Source organism: Mastomys coucha, unplaced genomic scaffold (genome assembly GCF_008632895.1).
Source record: "Mastomys coucha isolate ucsf_1 unplaced genomic scaffold, UCSF_Mcou_1 pScaffold6, whole genome shotgun sequence".
Classification (NCBI taxonomy): domain Eukaryota; kingdom Metazoa; phylum Chordata; class Mammalia; order Rodentia; family Muridae; genus Mastomys; species Mastomys coucha.
Window position 1 is genome coordinate 14,063,048 of NW_022196912.1, and position 6,874 is coordinate 14,069,921.

Sequence of the window (6,874 nt, forward strand, 5' to 3'; positions counted from 1 at the left end):
TGCGTGCGTGTGTGAGAGAGAGAGAGAGAGAGAGAGAGAGGGAGGGAGGGAGAGAGAGAGAGAGGAGGCTGCTGGTGAAGACTCATTTTCTACTTTTCTGTACTTTACCATTCCTACTTAATGGATCACAAAGATATCTCTAGACTTAATTAGTTTATGTTTATGGAAGCATCCTATTGGCTGCTTGATACTCCATAGTCTGAACCGACCATGTTGATCATTCAGACAATGTTAGGCACTCCCTTTATTTGCATTATTTTGCCACTGCAAACAGAGAGCCCCCAAGAAAAGTCTCAGGACACAGAGTTTCTATGGTGGTGGATTTAAGATTTGTTTTGATTTGTGCGTCTGTGTCTGTGTGAATGAAAGGCACATGTATGCTTGCAGAGGCCAGAGGAAGGTGTTAGGTCCCCTGGAGTTGGCACTGCAGACAGTTGTGAGCACTCTGGCATGAGTGGTAAATCCCAGCGTGGTCCTGTGGAAGAGCAGCAAGCAGTCTTAACAGATGTACGCATCTTTTCTTTTGCATCAGTCTGGCCAATAGGAAATTTAACAGTTTTCAGTTCTTGTAAGTCAGGCAGATGGGTGACAAGTGCCATTTACTAGTTATTTCTGCTGACTGCCAAGCTACTGGGATGTCTCTCTGTGTCCTTACGGGAGCAGTGGCTTTGTCTCTCTGTAAATTAGTTATTCCTCTGAGTTGACATTTTTTTTTGGTCATTTGCTTTTTACATATCAATTAGAAGAAATACTGTATAATAGAGAGGATTACATGCTATATTGTTGCCATTTAGTTTTTAACTTATTTTTATTTTATTTCACCTGTATAAGTGTTTTGCCTGCATGTATGTCTGTGTACCACATGTATGCAGTGCCCATAGAGGCAAAAAAATACTGAGTCACATAGAAGAGGAGCTGTAGACAGGTGTAATCACATAGGTGCTGGAAATGAAGCCAGGGCTGCTGGGAGAGTAGCCAGCACTCTGAGCTGCTGCTAAGCCATCATCTCTCTAGCTCTGTACTTTTTTTTTTCCCTAATCACTTTTGTTATTGAAACATGTTTTAGAATTCAAAGCAAGCCGCTCCTTTTCCTTAATTTCTGCTAAGTTTATTGAATTCACTTTAAAGCTCTGAAGACCACAAGATTATATTGTCCCCTAAATTTTCCTGAGGATTTTTCTGTTTTTTAAAAAAGTGACTGAATCATCTAGAGTTTGGCTTTATGTGTAGGACAGGGGAGAGTCTACTTCCTTATCTTCCGGATGTAAAGCTTGTACTGCACAGGTTAAGGGGGCCATCTTTCTTCTTTATGGATCTGAAATTTCAATTTTGTGACATTAAATTTCCAATATACCCTGAAATCTTTCTTTTATGTATATCTATATACCACCCTATATTTAAAAAAAAAAAATGGTAAGGGGCTGGAGAGGTGGCTCAGAGGTTAGGAGGACCTGAATTTAGTTCCCATCACTACATCGGGTGGCTTACAACCATCTGTAAATCTAATTCCAGAAAATATAGTGCTTCTGTCCTCTGCTGGCTCCAGCATTTACCTGCACACATACACTCAATACACACACACACACACACACACACACACACACACACACACACACACACACACGATAACACTTATACCAAATTTAAAATAATAAAAATAAATCTTTAAAAAATATTTGGTGAAATAAGCCTGTTCTTTTTTTATAACTTGCTCTTCCTGGTCTTTCTTTTATCATATAAACAAATGAAGTCCAAAAACATTTTACCCATGGGAAGAAGAAGAAGAAGAAGAAGAAGAAGAAGAAGAAGAAGAAGAAGAAGAAGAAGAAGAAGAAGAAGAAGTAGTAGTAGTAGTTCTAATTGGAATTGTGCCAGATTTTTATGTTAATTGGGAGAACAGAAATTTTTATTTTTCCAAATCTTATCCAAGCTGGACATGGTGACACATATCTTTACTCCCAGAATTTGGGAGGTAGACACAAGCAGATTTCTATGACTTCAAGGCCAGCCTGACCTATATGGCACGTTCCAGGCCAGCCAAGGCTACATACTGAGACTCTGTCTCAGACAAACAAATGGACAAACCAACAAACAAAATCCTATCCAAGAGCACTTCAGTTCTTTCCAGTTTTACAATACTGTTTTGTAATTTTCTTCTTGTTATAAATCTGTACTTTTTTTTTAAGGCTTTTGGGTTTTTTTGAGACAGGGTTTCACAATTTACACAGGATGGCCTGGAATTTCCCTTGTCTGCCCTCAGACTCATGGTGCCCCTTCCTGCTTGGGCCTTCCAAGAACTGGGATTAAAAGTATGAACCACCAGATATGTCAAGATTCTGTAATTTTTTGAAGGCTTATTTATTTTATTTTATGTAGATGTGCTTTTCTTCCATATATGCATGTGTATTACATGTGTGTGTGCCTGTTTCTCACAGAGGTCAAAGAAGTTGTCAGATCCTCTGGAAATAGAGTTACAGCTGGTTGTGAGCTGCCATGTGGGTGCTAGGAGCTGAACCCAGGTCTCTGGAAAACCAGTAAGTGCTCTTACAACCAGAGCCATCTCTTCACTCCAATGATCCTACACTTTTAAATGTATTAAGTACTTTCTAAGTCTTCTTTGCTATAACTATTTTGAATGACATTTTCCCCCATTTTTATATAGCTGGCTGTGTAGTCTCTATTTTTTGTGTGTATATTTATTTTTACATTCACCCATCATACTAAATTCCTTCCTCATTTATGTAAAATGTAAAAAATTTATTTTTTAAGTAATTCTTAAAGGTGATCTTAGCTAAAAGTCAAAGAAGCAATTATTAGGTGATTTTCATCCATTTTTTTTTCCTGTTTGTTTTGAGGTGTTGGACATGGGATCCAAGAACTCACACCTGCTCGATAGGGTTCTGCCACTACGTCACACTTCCGTCCTAACCTCAGCACCCTCATACTCATGATTCCATTTTCCAACATATGGCCACTGTTAGGGTTACAGAATCATTTTCACTAATACCGTGGAAAAACAACATCTCTGTTTAGGACCATTTCAACTATCGTCTGTGCCTGGGCCCATAGCTCAGTTGGTGGAGTGCTTTCCTACTGCTCAGAACACTCTGTGTTTGATCCCCAGCACCTTACAGACCAGGTGAATGCACCCTGAGTTCCCAGAACTGGGAGGTAAAAAGGCTGGAGTATCACAAGTTCAAGGTCATCATTTGGCTACATATAGAGTAGCAGGCCAGCCTGGGCTACATGAGACCCGTTCTTCAAAACAAAACAATAATAATATTAATAATAAACACTAGGACCATAAGTTAAGAAATGGCAGGAGGAGCCATGATTGCTCTTGTTACTGATTTTTTTCCACACAGAGTGTCAACATGGTTGACAGCTACACGAAGTGACACATGGTTGCCTCTCCCTCCTTCCATCACTCTTAGTTAACTGGGCATCACTGTCATCGTGGATGAAAAGAGAACTGTACCCGTCCTTTTATATTTAAGCAAGATTGACGGAAGGATTTTTTTTTTTCTGAGATAAGGTCTCATGTTTCCTAGGCTGATCTCTAACTCATGATTCCCCTGCCTCAACCCAACTTTCTGGGATCATAGACACACACCATCACCCTCAACTCTCCTGGAGAGAATTTCCACACTGTGTGCTCCTACTAATGAAGAAGATAGACAGAAAAGCACATTTGGAGGGGAGAGTAACAAGATTCCATAGGAAGGAGCAAGACTTTTCTAGAAAACGTCTTATGGCAATTCCAGATCTTTCTTTCTTGTTGTAAGCTACCCACTCTGTGCGGGGAATCCCTTCCTCTCAGAGCCCAGGAATTAATTAATTAATGTGATGTTAGGAATTAAATTCAATGTGGGTTCAGGCTGAGGCAAGTGCTGTCCCACTGTGCTGTCCGCAGTCCCCTGAGATCCTATACTCTGGCTTTGATAGTCTTTGAATCATTGTCTACCATGAAATAATAAGTATCCCTCACTGGACTACATGGCTTACACACTCCTTGCATCTCCACAATCACAGTGCTGGCTTTTAAAATACACATCTGGGTCTTGGCAGATCTTTGAAGAAATATTGCTAAAGCTTTAAAAATCATCTGTTGAGGGCTGGTGAGATGGCTCAGTGGGGAAGAGCACTGACTGCTCTTCGGAAGGTCATGAGTTCAAATCCCAGCAACCACATGGTGGCTCACAACCACCCGTAATGAGATCTGACGCCCTCTTCTGGTGCATCTGAAGATAGCTACAGTGTACTTACATATAATAAATAAATAAATCTTTTAAAAAAAAATCATCTGTTGATCTCTTGCTCATGCTGATCTGTATATAAGGCAATGGCTTCCAGCTTACACTCTTTGAAATCTCCAGGATTGATCTCTGCCCATGTCTTTCTGTCTGTTCCTATTTGTGTCTGTCTGTTTCCCAGCTGTGTACGAGAGAGAGAGAGAGAGAGAGAGAGAGAGAGAGAGAGAGAGAGAGAGAGTGATGTACATGTCTGTGTATGGATGCATGAGTTAATGTGTGAGTGCTAAGGCGGAAGCCGGAGGAAACCATCACTTGTCCTCCTTTATGACTGTCCTTGAACCTGGGGCTTCTGTTTTCCTGCTAGGCTGGCAGCCAGCATGCCACAGATATGTCTGCAGCCACCACCACCCCAGCCCCCAGGCGGGGTTACAGGCTTGTGAGGCCACACCTAGTTCATTACAAGAGTGCTGGGATCAGAACTCGGGTCCCCGTGGTTGTGCAACAAGCATTCTTAACTACTCTCCGGTCCCTCTAGGGTGACCTCAGACTCATATATAGCTGAAGTTGCCCTTGAAACTTCTGACCCTCCAGCCTCTAGCTCTCAAGCGCTGGATTATAAGCATGTGCCACCATTCCCAGTTTATGTGGTGCTGGGCACTAAATGCGGGTCTTTTCTGCAAGCAGGGTGCTCTACCCGCTGAGCTACAGCTCCATCAGGCTTTCTTGAGTGCTCTGAGGGGCTAGAAGAAGCTTTAGAATTCTGGATTCCCCCTCTGCACTCCCCTCACACAATATCTGCATTTGTTTGATTCCGATCTTGTAATTTTTGGAACGGAGTTGCTTTTTTTTTTTTTCAGGACAGGGTTTCTCTGTGTAGCCTTGGCTGTCCTGGAACTCAATCTGTAGACCAGGCTGGCCTCGAACTCAGAAATCTGCCCGTCTCTGCCTCCCAAGTGCTGGGATTAAAGGCGTGCGCCACCACTGCCCGGCACGGAGTTGCTTTTTAAAATCTGTTTCTGCTGTGCAAAAGCAAAGGTTCTAAGACTGTAAATATAGAGAAACAGAAATGCGGAAACTTGCATCTAAGAAGGGAAGGCAGGACTGTCGTGAAGTTAGCTGGGAAACTGCACCATAAATTAACAGGGATCTGCAGAAGACTCCGGGCTCTCCTGCCCCTCCCCCACGGTGACCTAGAATGCACACCCTCCTTCCCTACATACTCGTACAATTACAAAAACTCAGGCTTGCCTATTACTTTCCAATTACTGCTGGGACCGAAATGGAAATTTTGGCACTTCGGGGAATTGAAATTAATTGAAAGCAGACTTGAGTTAATTTCCACTCCAGTGTCCTTTGTTGAATGGGTCTTCAGTGCATATTTCTAATTTAGTAGAACAAGAACTTTTTGTGTTGGGGGAAGGGTACCAAGGAAATATTTCCCCTGAAACTTAAATAATTCATCAGGACAAAGCCTGCAAATACAATCAGAAAGGAAAGTCTATCTAAGCTGTATGATGTCCAACAACTACTGAAGACATTGTGCAAAGCACTTGCATTGGTTTTCTTTTTTCCCTATGCCAGCTAAAATCAAAATCACTTGATGATGAATAACACTGACTTGTGTGTGTGTCATAGTCTTTAATGTAGGGCCAGAGACATTGTACTTGTCATCAGTGGGCACAGTGTTTACTCCCAGTTGTTTCACACAGACCGAGACCCCTCAGTGTTAAGTGCTTGCCCTCACTACACAAGCAGTACCACCTATGCATGGTGCTTAGTTTTCTAGTTTTCTTTGTTTTAATAGCACAGCAAAATAAATAAGTAAATAAAAAGAAATACAGTGTTGATTCCTTTGTGGACTCTGTACCTTCTTGCTTTCTGCATTTATGGTTGTTTTGTTTTGAGAGAGAAAAGATCTTGCTATGCAGATCTGGCTGGCCTGAAACTCAACATGGAGCCCATAGGGCATCAGACTGAGAACAACCCTCTTGCCTCAGCCTCCTTACTACTTTTTAGCTCTTTGAATAAAACAGATTGAGTAGATGATTTTAAAAAGCAAGGGAGCCTGACAGAGTGGTGAAGGAAAGACTGAGAGACAAGAAGAGGAGAGAGGACACTTGGGGCACTGGGGCAGCTGGTAATGGTGCCTGCTCCCAAGCCCAATGACCTGAGAACTAATTCCAGCAATTCGTCCTCTGACCTTTAAATATCGCAAAGGTGCATGCTCCCACACACACACAAGGGGACTGTGACCGCCAGCTCAAAGAACACCGCACTGTGCTGGTGAAATGCTGTGTGTACTTTCTTACAGATTTCTTTTGTTTGTGTATTCTCAGACAGAGCCCCATTAAGTAGCCCAGATTAGCCACTAACTCGGAATTCTTCTGACTGCCTAGTGCACCAACACACCTGACACTAAGTAAAAGCTAGGTGGTGAAATGGGCTGCTCTCTAGACATTTGAGAAATTGGTTCCTTTAAAAGTTGAAGAGAAGTTAAGCAGAACAAATATCTGTGGGAAGGACTGAAAAGAGGGTCAAGGCAGGCTCGGGATCACATGCTTGCAATCTCAATCCTCTGGAGGCTGATGCAGATGGGTTTGTGAGTTCAAGGTCAGCTCAGG